We start from the raw sequence: 18,141 nt of genomic DNA on the forward strand, positions 1-18,141 counted from the left end.
ATGGACAGCCTAGTTAGATGGGTCCACATGTCTACACTTAGCATGTCAGTGGTCATTATGACTCTCACATGGCCACTGACTCATTACTTATTATATTCAGGTTGTTACACCTATTTACAGCTAGCATAGTTATAGCGCCAGTCGACTAGTGTAGTCGGTTATGCATTGTTTGACTTAGTAGGCCACTTTCCTTTATGTTGTATCTTATCTATAATTTGTGTACATAGTAAACAGGGTGGAAGAAGAAGAAGAAACCAGAAAGAAAATGTTTTGGCCTCCATCTCTCTTCTTGTCTCTTGAGTGAGCTTCTCCTTGTGCATTCTGTGTGTGTTCGGTGCAGCATCTTGAGCAAGTCCCCCCACCATGCGATTCTTGACATGGTATCAGAGCCGCACCACTGAGAGAGGCTAATTTCGAAGGCTGAAGTGAAGGAGAAGAAGCAAGGTTCGAGTAAGCAAGCCACGGGTAAGAAACTCTCCCATCCTTCCACTCTTTCTCTTGGATAATGCCTGTGGAGGCACCGGAAGCAGGGCAGACTAAAAATCTCAGATTGCAATGAGATTTGGTATGCGCTAAGAGCGCTGTGTATTTTGTAGATTGGCCCTTTAGGTCTTTCCCGCAGTTATTTTGGGCATCTGAGGCCGTTTCGGGCCCCGTTTTAGAGCCGCAAGGTTGCGGACAACAGTTTCAGGGTACACTGTGATTTCGACTGTTTTGACCGAAAGTGGGTGCCCAGGTTACAGATTGCGAATCTGTAATTCTTGAGGTGTTTGCGGGAAGCAGACATAAGGTTTATCTGCAAACAGGTTGCAGATTGCATGTATTGTTGAGCAGACAGTGAAAAAGGCTGTTTGGTGTATTGCTGTGCACTACAGGTCGAGGGTTACAGAATATTTGCTTGCTGTTTGGTAATAGTTTTGTGATAATGGTAGAGAACAGTGGAAGCCCCATCATTGAGAAGCTCAACAAGAACAACTACCCTTCATGGAAGTTCCATGTCACGAACTTCCTTATTGAAAAAGGCCTCTACGCGTTTGTTTCAGGTGAAGAAAAGGAGCCGAAGGTGAGTGATCCTCCAACTGCAGAAGAGACAAAGGCACGAAAGGAATGGAATGCAAATCATATGACCAGTCATGCAGAATGGTTTGGAGAGATGTAGGATTTGCAAAATGTAGGTTATGTGCAAATGGGTGATGATTCATGCCACCCAATTTCACACATTGGAAAAGTTCCCTTGTCCTTGCATGATGGTAAGACAAAGAGTCTTTCAAATGTATTACATGTGCCATCTATTACAAATAACTTGGTGTCAGTCGGTCAAATGGTAGAGCAAGGGTTGCAAGTCAAATTTAATGCAAAGGGTTGCTTTGTAGAAGACTTCAATGACAAGTGCAAGTTGGTAGCAAAGGGAAGTAGAGTTGGACGTATGTTTTCTTTGGATGCTGGAATTCCTACTATGTATGCTAAAGGAAAAGGTGTTGTTGCAGATATTGAAATTTGGCACAAATGCATTGGACATGCAAATGTATAAAGGCTAAAATTAATGCAATCCAAAGGGCTGGTTACATGTTTGCCTACATTTAGAGTTGCAGAATTTCATAAGCTATGCGAAGCATGTCAGTTTGGTAAGCAGGAAAGACAACCCTTCTCACATGACAGAGATGTAAGCAAAAATATCCTTGATGTTGTGCATATAGACATTTGGGGACCTACACAAAATGTATCTCTTGGAGGTAGTTCATACTTTGTCACATTCATTGATGATTGTTCTAGAAATATGTGGGTATATTTTATCAAGGAAAAGAGTGAAGCATTTGAGCACTTTAGAACTTTCAAGGCTGTAGTTGAAAGAGAAACAGGCTTGAAAGTAAAGTGCTTGAGGTCAGATGGAGGGGGAGAGTACCTCTCGAGTGAGTTCAGTGATTTTCTGAGGTCTCATGGGATAAAGAGACAGTTCACATGCAGATATACCCCATAGCAAAATGGGATTGCAGAAAGGAAAAATAGGCATATTGCAAAAGTTGCATGTGCCTTGATGGCTGAAAAGAATATACCTAAGCATTTTTTGTCTGAGGCTGTTCATACTACTGTTTATATTGTGAACAAAACTCCCATAGCTGCAGTTCATGGGTTGACTCCTGAAGAATGCTTTATTGGCAAGAACCTGATGTATCGCACTTGAAGGTGTCTGGCTGTGTTGCATACATTCATGTGCCAGATGAGCTACGGAAGAAGCTTGATCCAAAGGCAGAAAAATGTATTTTTATTGGATACTCTTTAGAGCAGAAAGGGTATCACTGTTATAACCCTGTCACATGTAAGTTCAGAGTGAGCACCGATGTCATCTTTGATGAAATGAGTAGTTGGTATGCATCTAGTGGTGATGCATTGGATGATGATGATGATCATGACACTCATGTGCAAGCTGAAAATCAAGAATCACAGACTCTTAGTGGACCAGAGACATCATCTGGTAGTCCTTGGTCTGGGAGACTAAGGAGTACCTCTACATCTTCAGGTGCATCTAGTAGCACTACAGGTAAAGACAAAGGAAAGAATAAAATGTCAGATGGCATTGATGCAGTTCTTGATGGAGACTCCAGTGGCTCAGAGAGCTTAGATGATGAGCTTGGTATTCCTTCTGTCAGGACACCAGCTGTACAGAGAGCTCATAATAATGTAAAGGCTCCATTGAGTGATCCGGTGGTATGCAAATCTAGCAGGGTCAGATACCCTATTAAAAGATTTGGTTTTGAAGGTTATGCAGCTCACCATTATGCTTATATGGTGAAACTAGTTGAGGATGTTGAGCCCACATGTTTTGAGGAGGCTGTTGGTCATGCTCATTGGGATGCAGCAATGGATGAGGAGATGGCTGCATTAGAGGCCAATAAGACTTGGAATCTAGTATCATTGCTAAAGGGAAAGAAAGCTATTGGATGTAAGTGGGTTTATAAGATTAAGCACAATGCAGATGGTTCTATTAGTAGATACAAAGCTATGCTAGTTGCAAAAGGCTATGCCCAGACATATGGCATAGATTATGAAGAAACCTTCAGTCTAGTTGCTACGATGGCAACTGTCAGATGTGTGATTGCTTTGGCAACAGCCAAAGGTTGGAGGTTGCAGCAAATGGATGTGAAGAATGCCTTCTTGTATGGTGACTTGCAGGAAGAAGTGTATATAGATCAACCAGCAGGTTATGAAGATTTAGAGCATCCCACGTATGTGTGCAGGTTGAAGAAGGTGCTCTATGGGCTCAAGCAAGCACCTAGAGCATGGTCTGACAAGATCAGAGAGTATCTTGTCAATATTGGCTTTTATGTTTCTGATGCTGATCACTCACTTTATGTGAGAAAGGGAGATGCAAGTTTGGTCATCATAGTCATCTATGTGGATGACTTGATTATTACAGGTGATAGTGATAGTGGGATTGCTGAAGTCAAGGAATTTTTGAAGAAGAAGTTTGAGATGAAGGATTTAGGTGAGCTAAGGTACTTCCTTGGCATTGAGGTGAATAGATATGATGATTGTATATGGCTATCCCAAAGACATTATGGCTTGGATATGTTGTCTAAGTATGGTATGACAGCATGCAAACCACTTTGGAGTAGAATGTAAAGTTGAGTGCTGATGTTGGGGATGAGATAGAAGACCCTACTATGTTCAGGAGGATAGTGGGGAGTTTGATCTACATGACCATTACAAGGCCAGACTTGAGCTACATTGTTGGTCTTGTGAGTCAGTTTATGCAAGTACCTAGAAAGCCACATTTGGATGCAGTCAGGCGCATATTGAGATATGTGAAGTCCACATTACATTATGGACTTTTCTATGAGGCAGGTACAGATGTACAAGTGTTTGGATACATAGATGCAGATTGGGCTGGTAGTATGTCTAATACACATTACATTATGGACTTTTCTATGAGGCAGGTACAGATGTACATGTGTTTGGATACACAAATGCAGATTGGGCTAGTAGTATGTCTGATAGAAGATCTACCAACAGATACATGTTCTCTCTTAGTAGTGCAGCAGTTGCTTAGAGCAACAAAAAGCAATCTACAGTTTCTTTGTCGAGTACAGAGGCTCAGTATAGAGGTGCTGTTGTTGTAGCATGTGAGGTAGTATGGCTACAAAAGTAAATGGCTGATTTGGATGTGCAGGTGGAAGGTCCAGTTGTCATTTATTGTGACAACATGAGCAGTATACAGTTGGCTAGGAACCCTGTGTTCCATGCCAGGACAAAACATATTGAGGTACACTACCACTTTGTGAGAGACAAGGTACTAGCAGGTGAGATTGACTTGGTGTATGTCAGCACCACACAGGATCAGTTAGCTAACATCTTCACAAAGGCATTGGGTATAGAGAAGCTTCAAAAGTTTCGAAGCTTACTTGGAGTTGCAGAGATGCAGTTGAGCTTGAGGGGGAGTGTTGAGATGACAAGCTCAACGCATGCGGACATTGATGATGGACCGCCTAGTTAGATGGGTCCACACATCTACACTTAGCACGTCGGTGGTCATTATGACTCTCACATGGCCACTGACTCATTACTTATTATATTCAGGTTGTTACACCTATTTACAGCTGGCATAGTTATAACGCCAGTCAACTAGTGTAGTCGGTTATGCATTGTTTGACTTAGTAGGCCACTTTCCTTTATGTTGTATCTTATCTATACTTTGTGTACATAGTAAAGAGGGTGGAAGAAGAAGAAGAAACTAGCAAGAAAACGTTTTGGCCTCCATCTCTCTTCTTGTCTCTTGAGTGAACTTCTCCTTGTGCATTCTGTGTGTGTTCGGCGCAGCATCTTGAGCAAGTCCCCCCACCACGCGATTCTTGACACCCCAGGCATTGCTTCCTGCACATAGGCCTGAACTAGTACATCCTCCATTTTCTTAAAATTAGCATTTACTGAGAGTACCTCTCTTTCACATTTTGTAACCTTGAAATTTTGTAATCCTTCTAGATTAGGCAATGCATTTTGCACTATATCTGAGTTCTTTCAATAGCTTAGCATCACAGCATCTCCAAGGCTATATTGTGGATCTCGTTTTAGTATTCAATGCCCTCCTTCTCTTGTTATTTTCATGTTGGTATTGCTATTGCTTCTAACTACTTCAAGAGTCTTATCTCTATCACTAATCTTTTTCAAGTCATGCTCATTGCTCTTGTCATTGAAGGATCTTGCATCACCACCATCTTTGCGCAAGCCAAGCAAGATGGTAGCTTGGATGGGTCATGATAGCAAGAAATATACCTGTATTAGAGCATCCATTTCTTGAGACAAGTAGATGAAATCTAAAAGAAGCTAAGGGGGATGTCCAGACACTGAAGGAAGAAGCCTGAGTGAGAGCACAAGCCAAGTGGGAGCATGAGGGATGTGAGCTATGGCAGATGGAGCAAGAGAACAAGAGAGAGAGACTCAAGATGTGGAAACTCTAATAGTCACAATGTGTGAATGGCATCTCTTATTCTATTAATTACTAAAAGAATAAAGAGTGAAGTGACAATGATGGGTGCCCACCACCCTGTAGTATGCAAATGTGCGGGTACTGTTAGTGTAGTGAATACACGGGCGGCATAGGTATAGGTGCCTTTACCCCCAATAACCTCCCACTTAAAGGCTAATGTGTCCCTAGTGAGAAGAGAACAAGAAAAAAGTGAGAGAGTAAAAATGTACATAAAGTGCAATAGGATGAGAAATTAAATCATCTCATCCAATGCCCATCAGCTTCCTAAGGAAGGAAAAACACTCTGCAAAGAGACTTTCAGTGAGCAGATCAATAGGATTTTGGTTAGTTGAGATCTTGGCAAACTCAATGGACTTGTCCTCAATAACCTATTTGATAAAGTAGTAATGCACCTCAATGTGCTTTGTCTTTGCATAGAAGACTAGATTCTTAGCCAACTGAATAGCACTCATAGAATGTGAATGTAGTGTAGGCACCACATCAATAATACTAAGGTATATGACTAGATGGCCTAACTAGAGAGCCTTTTTGCAAGCCTCAATGGATGCAACATGCTTTGCCTCTGTAGTAGATAGGGCTATGCATTTTTGTACCTTGGACATCCAAGAAATAGCGCCTCCAACAAAGCTGAAGACATAGCCAGATGTCTGCATGTCCTACTACATAATAGGAGTTAGTGTATCCCACGACTCGTATATCCTCTCTATCTTAATATATGCGCATATCTACAGTGCCCTTAAGGTACCTCATGATATCCTTCATGGCATCCCAATGCCACTTGCCAGATGTAGCCATATAGCATCCTGCAACTCCCACTACAAATGCTATGTTAGGATGAGTGGCTATCATGGCATACACCAAACTTCCCATTGTAGATGCATAATGGAACTTGGACATCTTGGCCTTATACACATCAAACTATAGATAATTGCCTTGACTAACCTTGACATGAGAAGGTAAAGGATATCCAATATTCTTAACATCCTACATATGAAACTGCTCTGTAATATTTCCACAACAAAATATTAAAGACCCTAGATCCTGGGCAAAAGCAATTCGAAGTAATCTCCCGCAACAAAAAAACTTTGGCCTAACTGCTCCATCCTCGTGTACTAACAATACCAGCCCCGTGTTGTGCATATGAAACCATGGCTCGAAACCGCAAACCACTGTAGGAACTCCCCGTCAAGGAGAAAAGGAATAATCAGTAAATTGCAATTTTTTTTATATTAACTCCCTCTCCTTCACCCGTTGCATGGCGGGGAGAGAGAGTGTGTGTGGATTTTATGGAGAGGCATGGGGAGGTGAGCATGAGACTGCCACCTGTGTGGCCATCCCCACACCCCCCCCACCCTCCAACTTATATGACCTCCCCCTCCCAAACTTCAAGGGGAGGGGCATCATTTGGAGCTGCACCACGCCGTCGAACTGCTTCTGCCACCACTGCCAGTCTATGCCACGCCGTCAAGCTGTTGCCGCCACCAATGACATCATCATCATCATCATCCTCATCAACATCCTCACTGTTAGAAATGCGGGATCTAGAGCATGACATAACCGGAAGCTATGGAGGATGGAAGGAGAAGTGTAGACTCATGATGGAATGGACATTGTTTGTTACACAAGTGAATTAGGTTCCAAGATTGAGACTTGGACTCATAAACACAATCTTGTGTATGTGGACAATGACATTGACACTTTACTGAAATGAAAAGAGTACTATCATTGCATTAAGAAAGGAAGCAAGTACAATGCTTTATAGGAAAGTAGGAAACTGCAGTAGGCACTATTGTGCATATGGGATAAGTTAGCCTGCATATCCTTGACCCTGAGATTCCATACAAAGAGGCTGTTTGAGTGTGATTGCTGATTCTCAACACCCCTCCTCAATCACAACTAGGAAAGGCACAAAGTGTGTAGAGGCTGTAATGAGAACCACCTGCAAAGTGTGGGCATACCACAGACATGGCAAAACACCAGAGGCTGTTGCAGAAAAAGCTAAGTGTGGGTACCATAAACATGGTGGACATCCAGAGGCTGTAACAGGGGCCTCACAAAGTGTGCAGGGACTGTAATGCCAAGTTACATAAGGAGTTTACAAAGCTTATGGCAGGAAGCATTAGGGCAAGAAAAATACAAGGCTATTTAAAACAGTCTATCAGAATTATGAGAGTACAAGGACTGATGAGTCTTGTCCTTCCGATCCTGGTGGTCTTCATCTTCATCTTCTTCTTCCTTTGCTCCATTTTCTTCTTCTTCTTTGACTGCGACTAGATAGGCCTTTTGGGATCTCTTTCTTGCGTGGCAGAACTTCTCGGTGTGTCCGGTCCTTTTGCAGAAGTCACAGAAGAGCTGATCCTTCTTGCCTTTGTACCTGTTGCCAACATATAATGCATGCTCATCTCTAGAGGTACTTGGTTCTTCTTTGGTTTTTAGCTTCTTTTCTTCTTCTAACAGTGATGCCTAGATATCAACAAGTTCAGGATTTGGCATGTTGATTAAAGTTGTTGATACATTATTATATTCAGGAGGCAAGCTCTTAAGTAGAACACCGATGCAAACATCTTCATCCATTTTAATGTTTATTCCTGCAAGTTGAGTTAGGAGTCCTTCCATGTAATTAAGATGTGTGGCAAGTGATGTGCTGGACTTCATTTCAAGCCTGAAGAACTCAATTAGGAGACCATACTTTGATGATTTAGATTGTGCACCGAACAGGCTGTCAAGTCTTTTCCATGTATCCTGTGAGGTCTCACAGTTATCCACGTGATGGATATAACTGTCATCTAGCTCCAATTTGATAATGGCCTGGGCTCTGTCATCATTCTTTTGCCAAGTAGTTGCAAGGTCCGCGTCCCGAGGTTTCTTCTCTTTGCCATTTGTAATGGCCCAGAGACCCTTCTTCAAAGGATGAGCTTGATGCGGGTTTGCCAAGTGTGGAATCCGACTCCTTTGAATCGAGCATTTGGCGAGTCTTTGCCCATGTTAGATTTACGGGAACAGTAGCAAATCAACTTCAGACTTTATCAGATTTGAGCAACAGAAGAATTGATTGAGAGACACAAGTGCTAAAAAGCACTAACTGAGTGTCAATGAATACCAAATCTGCAAAAGTCTTTTACTCCAAGTGATCTTCCCCTTCTTGATTTGATGCTGATGCCTTCAGATCTGAGTGACAGTACTTTAACGAACTTCAGAGAGTATTGCTTAGTGATTAAAATCACTGTTGATAACTTCAGTGAGAGAAACAGTGAAAAATGTCAAGATTTTGAAGCTTTTGGCTATGGTGGAATTAGGGTTTTTGAGACAGGGGCCTGGTTTTTTGCTGATTGCAGGAGCTACAGTGCATCATTTTCAAAACTTTTTACATATCTAGGAAGCTTATGTCATGGGCTACCAAAGCCCCATGGAGATCGTCCAGATCGCGGGCTGTACGGCGCACACAGAAGCCACGAACAGAATCGGCGCAGATCTGGACAGCAACTACGAATTTCTGCAATGCTGGAGCCAGGGAGCATCAATGTCATCGATTATTGTGCCAAGATGAAGCGCCTTGAGCAGAGGAACAACTCTCCAGAAGAAATCGTGGGCTGAAATGGCCTGGTTGAAGAGTTATGGAAGCTCCAAGCAAGGTAGGTCCTGTCTGGCTATGGCAGACACAGAGCAGAGATTGGGGATTTTCACAATGCTGAGCTCCAGATGGTCCAATGTCCTGGATTGATGTGATACAGGGAAGCTTTATGAGTTGGGGAATAATTTTCCAGAAGGAAGCTCCAAGAGATTTGACCTGTGGAGTGAGATATAAGCAGTTCAATCTGACAGGGTGCTGCTGGCTATGGCTGCCATGGAAGCTTCAGTGAGAGTAGAGTTGAGAAAAGAAGTCATACACTGACACTGAGCTGGATGGAGGTTCAGAAGAATCAAGAGAGGCTAGAGAAGCAATGCCATGCCCAACTGGGCTCTGATACCATGTTAGAAATGCGGGATCTAGAGCATGACATAACCGGAAGCTATGGAGGATGGAAGGAGAAGTGTAGACTCATGATGGAATGGACATTGTTTGTTACACAAGTGAATTAGGTTCCAAGATTGAGACTTGGACTCATAAACACAATCTTGTGTATGTGGACAATGACATTGACACTTTACTGAAATGAAAAGAGTACTATCATTGCATTAAGAAAGGAAGCAAGTACAATGCTTTATAGGAAAGTAGGAAACTGCAGTAGGCACTATTGTGCATATGGGATAAGTTAGCCTGCATATCCTTGACCCTGAGATTCCATACAAAGAGGCTGTTTAAGTGTGATTGCTGATTCTCAACACTCACCATCATCATCCTCACCATCATCACCCCAATCATCTTCACCATCACGTTTTCACACATCATCTTTGTTCATCCAGAAGCTTGAGAAGCTTCTATTGAAGCTTCTCTAGACCAAGTTTACCCGCGGCTCCCGAGGTTTTTAGACCGTGTCTTGCAAGGCCTATTTCCTATGTAGGAAAGGAGATCTCAGGCAGTAGTAACTTCAGAAATCGTAAGGGAGCTAAGGGAGAGTTTTGCTGAGTCGAAATTTACTTCATCAATGGCTCCTAAGAAAAAGTCGAGAGGAGCGCATGCGAGAGCTTCCACCCAAAGTACGAGAGTGGACAACGCCCCGATATTGAATGCCCAGGTTTCGAAAAATATCCCCACATGGAAAGGATGCATAAAGCATGTTTTAATTCACGTAGGGAAACTTAAATGCATTGGAAAATTTGTATACTTGTTCGATTTACAAAGTTCAATTGCATGACGAGGTACTTGCATTTGCTTGCACTTCCATGGTCAAGGGTAGTCGCATTTTTGAATGTATGATGCATAAGTTAAAAGTTGAAATCGTGCGAAGGCGTCCTTGTTGCATCATGCAAAGGATAGGGCATATAACACATAATGCACTTATGTAATAAATTCCTAGTTGTGACTCGTGTACAAGATAATTGTAGACGGTCATTAAATGATGTCTAAATAGTTGCAATGAAAGGAAAAGATTTATGAACTTTGACAAAATAACATATATTATGCAATTCGCATGCAATGATAGTTACATTTTAGGTTGAGTTAAGCGATAAAGAAAGGATTAAATCGATGATGTATTCATTGGCATCTAGTCATGTAAGAATGATGCATCCATGCATAGAGTTCTTTTATCAAAATTCGCAATTGGGAAAGGATGCACCTTCATTAAAATACAAAAGCTTTGAATTTGATGCATAAAAGGTAGGATTTATAAGAAATAGTTCTGAATGTCAACCAATACCGTATAGGGCAAGGAAACGAAAGATCATTGTAGATCCTATAGTTGCATAAAGGCAAAATGTCTATGGTCTTGAAATTGCATATTTTCATGAAGTGATACATCTCATGCATCTTGCAGTTACTTCCATCTTTTAAGGAAAGTTATTGAAAACTTTAAAGGGAAATATTTCCATCTCTAAGGGAAGGATCATCTTTATTCGTAAGACAATTAGATCAATTAAGTAAATCGCATGTAATTGTAACTCACATGAGATTCATAAAGGCGTACGACGAACATCTCAATGTGCTAGGTTAGGTTAAGTTATGTTAAAATTCTACTTAGTATCGCACTTAGGATGTCGATTTAATATTTCCAATCTTAAAGGTCCTACCCACATTCACGAAATGTTAGGATTATCTAAATGCCCATGTAAGAATGATCTAGGGTTCTCACCCTAAGGATCAAATGACCAAATACTAGACTTCCGCAAGGAATCTAGGGACCCTAGGGCCAAAACGTTTATCAGCCCAGTAGGATTAGGGTTTTGGATTGGGGTCAATAGGACTCCCAAACCCTATATAGTGATCAAGAAATACCATATGATGGGAGATATAATCCCACAAGTTAGGTAATGACACCTATCTCATGCAACAAGCCTGCAAGGTCATATGCTCTTGCGTCTAAATCACAAGTTAGTACTGCTACACCTTAGATCAAGGTTGGCGAGTTCTAATTACAAATTAGTTTCTCTAAGGAATTGAGTAGTTGCCCTACTACAACACTCCCTCTTGGAAACTGTTTTGTTAAGTTTAGGGCAGTGGTGAATTGCCAAGAAGCAATTTGACTAACCAAGTTAGGATGATGGATTGTCCAGAAGCTATTCAACTATAACATAAGGAAACCCAAGGTAGTAACAATTAGGGGTCAATAGGGTATAAAACCTATCCCAAGGCAAAAGGGTAAACAAGCAACCCAGCTTACTAAACCTTTGGGATCTTGCCAAGTTGCGAATGATCCAGGATCGAATGCTGGAAGTATTCGGGGAGAAGGAATCACACCTTAGCGGTTGGTTATACGAATGACCACTGGAATCCTCGTGATTGTACACATAGATGCACTGTTTTTACTTCTTTGCTCAATGAACTAATTCAGGAAAAACAACTAATGCTTCAGATTAAAAGCCTGGAGGGAGAGGTAGTTCCAGTTACCTCCGACTATTTGCCTGACCCTATCCAAGGGGGTTGTTAGACGTGCTGGATACGTGGATCGAACCTGCCACAAGAGGGCTCTCCGTGGGTGCTGCTTGGAGCAGGAGGAGGCCTGGATGCCAGGGGAGGCTCTGGCCATAAATTCCTTGCCTCCGGATCCTGCACAAGAGGCCGACGTGACTCGAGATGGGATCTCGAGGCCCGTATACTAGTCAACAGGCAAAACTTGGAATAGCAATCCATGAGGATTGCTGGGATAGCCTTTAGGCAGGATATTTGATGTATTCCAAAGACCATGATAAATAAAGATCAAATGTTGAAAAGGAACTTGCTTGACATTGTTTTTCTATGTCAATGCCTATGTTACGTGAAGGAACCAGTGTTTAATTGGCTAATTAAGGAAGCTGTTTTTACATGTCAAACTTAATGCGGTAGGTAATTAGATAACTAAGCAACCTGAGGAAAGTGCAGTGGATGTGACTCTGGGTCCGTCCTAAGGAAGGGTGGTCCTGGTTAGCCGGGAGCTTTTCTCGAAGGAATTGATAGCAAAGTAGTAATGATCTAGAATCAATAAGAGTTAGAGTCTCGATTTATGCTGTTTTAGGGAAACGGAATGGGGCTATGCCTTACAGGCAGAGAGGTCGAGCTTCGCATCCCTCTCGTTTCCCATTCTCCTTGAACCAAGTGCAGTATAAATCCGCTTGGACCTTGATGTTTCTGCGCAAAGTGGTTCTGACGCTCGCTTGCTACTTTCTAGAAACTTGACTATTAGGAAAACCCTGATACAAGTTTGTCCTAAGTGGGAACGGCCAATTGCTTCCACTTTGTGGTGGCAGACTCGGGAAGACCTTGATCACAAACCCCGTGACATTCCTTGTGAGTGCCGAGCAGCGCTTTCTAGACTCTCTTCCCGATGGGCTGCTCAGACGTATCCTACTAGTAGACAGGGGGACATGTTACAATTGGTATCAGAGCGAACCATCACGATCTAATATTTACAAGGGAACTTAATGAGGGGAAGTAGAGCAATGTTGCCGCTAATAGCATTTCCTTACTTATGGATGCTGGGCTGCAGAGTCACGAAGCATGGAACAAATTCTTGGTGTTCTAGGTTATGTTTATGACTACAATGCATGCTTCAGATTATCGACTGAGGCTAGGCATGATGAATATTCTAGATTGCATCTACAACCCTTCACCCTTGTATGTGGAAGGGAGATGGACGGGTGAATCAAGGATATATTACATAGCAGCCCACCGACTTGCGTACCTTCAGACCAACTTGAAGAGAATCAAGTGGATGGAGGATTTAAAGATCGTGAAGCTGTTCATCTTTGTCGAGGCTCACATAAACACAACCCTACATGCGGTCGGAAAGTCAAGCAGAACAAGTATGTGTACGAAGAAGTGACTCGAGTAATCCCTGCCGAGATAGAATCAAGGTGCTGGGACATTATGAGAAGAACGGGTATCAAAGGAAGAGATACCCCAAGCTTCCTATGACCTATCGATTCCTAAAAATCCATGACCCCTCTCCATATTATTACTCAGTCCCTGTAGCTGAATGTAACACAATCCTATTTTCCCCAAATTGATGTGCTAATCATCTTGTTCTACCTTCCCAAAATAAATGTACTCAAAGGGGCTATGCCCACATGAATGAATAAGATTTTTATCACTGAATGTCTTGGCTGTAAGTGTTGGTAAAGGAGTTAAGTGATTAGGTCACTTGGGAACTAGGCATATTAATGTAATGTGAGAAACATTTAGTAAGTTTTTAATGTAAAGAATCAAGCGCAACCCCAAGTGCAGATTCCTAGTCCGACCCCTGCACTAACTACAGCTGTAATTCAAGAGAAGAAGTTCCTTCTCAAACGAATCAAGCCACCTAAATTCAATGGTAAGGGAAGGACTATTCAAACTGACGCCAAGGTCTGGATCGAGTCCATGGAGGACTATTTCGAGGCAGCAAGAACTGCACCCGCTAACCAAACTATGCTCACCAAACTGAAGCTTACCGGCGAAGCAAGACTTTGGTGGAAACAATGGTGCAGAGACCAAGGGATCTCGGAAGGGTCAGTTACCTGGGAGAAGCTTAAAAAAGCTTTGCGAGGGAGATATCTACCACCTGCCTACCGCACACAGAAGATGAACAAATTCTATGAATTAAAGTAGCTTGGACTATCCCTAGATGCATATTATTCAAAGTTCGTCTCTCTGTAAAAGTACGCGCCACAAATGGATATGACACAATAGGTGTCAAAGTTTTGTGTTGGGTTAAATCCACCCATAAACACCCGTTTGGATTCAATGCGCCCCAACGGACCTACAAGACGCGCTCATTTCAAGCTGCACCAATAATACAAGAGGTGTAGACCAAGCCAAGGAATAACAGGACTTGGTCTAACAGGGATTAGAACAAGGGAATGTATAGGTCTCAGGCTAAGAGAATGCAGGGCCAAAATCAGGAAAAAATGAAGAAAGCTAGGGCCAACACTGTCAACAACTTCATTCCTACACAAGGTAATGGCCGCAATCTCTGTTGCTTCCATTGCAACGAGCTTGGTCACTTCAAAAGGTAGTGTCCCAAGCTTAGCATAGAACAATGCCAAGGGCCATTCCAAGGAGCCATCCATGGCCAAGGAGCCACCGTCATGGCCAGAGGGAGAACCTCCAGTGTGGCAAACAAGGAGCTGGGTGATGAAGAAGATCCATCCATGGAAGCTGACATTGATAGGGAAATGGTTCATGCCGCTCTTCACAAGAAAGGCCCGAATCGCCAATTCTCGGTGATTCAAACTCCATTGGATTATCAAGGTAAAAGCTTCAAAACCTTGATTGATTGTGGCAGTACACATTTCTTCATTTCACCAGTCTGTGCAAAAAGATTAGGAATAGCCACAATAGATGCAACTACCTTACTTGTGGAATTAGCAAATGGTCGTGAGGTCTCTTGTACCAGGCAAATTGCTAAGGTGAAATTCCTACTGGGTGGAGAGTCGAATTCGGTCAGATTCAGGGTAATGAACCTAGGTGTCCACGAATGTTTGCTCTGAATGGATTGGCTAATACCCAATGATGCCCACATTCACTGTGGAAAGGGCCAAGTCTCCTTTCGAAATTCTGAAGGGGAACTAGTTACAACTCAAGTAGAGGCTGGTAAGCCAAAAATTCAACTGGCAAAAGCAACACGAACAATAAAAGGAGTTAGGAAGGGCCTATCTATCTATTAGATTAAACTAAATAAGCTAGATCAGAATCAGGAATCTAGGAAAGAACCTTCATGGTTAAAAGAATACGCAGATGTATTTCCTGAAGAGTTGACAGAACTTCCTCCTCAAAGGGAAGTTGATCACGAAATCAAGCTGGCCCCAGGAGCTGCACCAGTCGCAAAGAGACCATATAGGATGTCCATCCCGAAAGCGATTGAGCTGAAAGAGCAACTTAAGCAATTGTTAGACCAAGGCTACATCCGTCCTAGTAGTTCGCCATGGGGAGCTCCAGTGATGTTCCAGAAGAAGAAAGATGGAATGCTTCGGCTATGCATTGACACAGAGGGTTGAATCAATCAACCATTAAAAACAAATACCCCATTCCAAGAATAGATGAACTTCTTGATCGTCTTCAAGACGTGAAGATCTTCTCCAAGATAGATCTTAGGTCTGGATATTATCAGATAAGGATCAGGGAAGAAGATATCCCAAAGACCGCATTCAGCATAAGGTATGGACACTTTGAATTCCTAGTCATGTCATTCGAGCTGACAAATGCTCCTGCTACCTTCAACAGGTTAATGCAGTATATCTTTAGGCCCTATCTTGATGACTTCGTACTCGTCTTCTTTGACGATACCCTAGTCTACTCCAAATAGGAAAAAGATCATGGACCCCAGCTTCGCATTGTTCTTGAAACAATGAGAGCACACAAGCTTTATGCTAAGAAGAAGAAGTGTGCATTTTTCAAGTGATAGATTGAATATTTGGGATTCATTGTATCAGTGGAAGGAATTTCAATGGATCCGGCCAAGGTCAGAGACATTCTGGAATGGCCAACACCAACTTCTGTCAAAGAAATACATAGTTTTCTTGGATTAACAGGATGGTACAGGGTCTTTATCAAAAGCTATGCTTTGATTGTAGCACCTCTGACTGATCTACTAAAGAAGCAAGTATCAGTTGTATGGTCACCTGCTAAACAGACCAGCTTTGACAAACTAAAGAAAAGCTTGGTATCAGCACCCATCCTAAAACTTCTTGATCTTAGTAAGGAGTTTGAAGTGATAACTGATGCTAGCGCACTTGCCTTAGGATGTGTGCTCTTACAAGAAGGTCATCCCATAGCATACTCTTCAAGGAAACTGAAGAGCCATGAAAGGAACTATGCTACCCATGATCTGGAGCTGTTGGCTGTCATCCATGCTCTCAAACTTTGGAGACACTACTTACTGGGTAACAAATTTTCCTTAGTGATGGACCACAAAAGTCTTAAATGGACTTTCACCCAGAATGAGCTCAATATGAGGCAACGTCGATGGATTGAAGTATTGGAAGAATATGACTTTGAAATCAAATATCGGCCTGGAAATGAGAATATAGTTGCCGATGCACTCAGTCGTCACAAGGCATTTCTAAATTCTCTAATTTTGCAAGATCCATCAATAGCAAGATCTCTAGCCACAAAGGTATCCATGCCAAACAACCCAATTCTTGAGGTAGCTAGAGAAGAGGCATGTCATGACCCAACCTATCAGAAATTGCTAAGGGAGATCCCCATCAAAGATCAAGACCCGAAGTTGGAAATGAAGTATCAAGAATTCTATCAATGGTGGACTTGTCTACTTTAGGACAAGATTATGTATCCCGGCAAGCCAATCACTCAAGCAGAAGATACTTTGGGAAGCCCATGACTTCCCTTTCTCAGGACATCCTGGCTATGCCAAGACCCTTAATGCAGTCAAGAAGAGCTATTATTGGGATAGGCTCAAAGGTGAAGTTCTCAAATATGTCACAGAATGTTTGCCTTGTCAACACGTTAAGGCCAAACATGTCACAATGCCAGGGAAATTGCAACCACTGGACATTCCCCAAATGAAATGGGAATTCATTAGTATGGACTTTGTTGTTGGCCTGTCCCAAGTTTAGGGTGGATACAAATCCATTATGGTCATGGTAGATATGCTCACCAAGGTTGCACATCTTATCCCTGTTAAGACAAACTATAAAGCCTCAGACATTGCAAGGTTATTCATCAAGGAAATATTCAAACTGCATGGGTTACCCAGAAGAATCATTAGTGATCATGAATCTCTCTTCATCTCACACTTCTGGAGGGCTAACTTTGAGGCCATAGGGACTCAACTATGTTTCAGTATAGCTTACCATCCCCAAACTAATGGTCAAATGGAACGAGTCACCCAAGTCATTGAAGATATGCTTAGGGCACACTATTGTCGCGAACCCAAAAAGTGGATTCAATATTTGCCACTGGTTGAGTTTTCCTACAATGCTTCTTACCAACAAAGCATTCAAATGACCCCTTTTTAAGCATTGTATGGGCACGATTGTCATACTCCTTTGAGCTTTTCGGATCCAACCTTGAGGGTTGAAGCTTCAAAGCAGATGCTGGAAGACATGGATGACCAAATCAAATCAATAAGACAGGACATCCAAGCCACCAAGGAAGATAGAAGGCTTACGCAGACTTGAAACGGCAAGACAGATTCTTCATTGAAGGTGATATGGTCTTCATTCGTGTACATCCAAAGAAGAGTTCCCTATCCTTGGGTGAATGCAAAAAGCTATGTCCAAGGTATTGTGGACCCTACAAGATTCTCAAGTGCCTAGGGCCTAATTCTTAGAGACTTCAACTCCTTGAAAACCTAAAATTTCATAATGTATTCCATATCAGCCTATTGAAAAAGTATGTGCCTAACCCTAGTATGTGCTTGATGATCAACAAATTGTAATGCCTAGCCAAGGAGTCCTTGAGCTATGACCTGACAGAATCCTAGATGTTAGGGAGAGGCATTTGAGATCCAGGACCTTGAGAGAATACCTCATCCAGTGGAAAGATTACCCCGAAGAGGATGCCACTTGGATAGATGAAAGTACTCTCAACCAACAATACCCCCAGATTTTCTCGAGATGAGGACATCTCGATTCCTCTAAGGGGG

Source organism: Lygodium microphyllum, chromosome 13 (genome assembly GCF_053477565.2).
Source record: "Lygodium microphyllum isolate KBCC chromosome 13, Lygodium_microphyllum_v1.1.10, whole genome shotgun sequence".
Classification (NCBI taxonomy): Eukaryota; Viridiplantae; Streptophyta; class Polypodiopsida; order Schizaeales; family Lygodiaceae; genus Lygodium; species Lygodium microphyllum.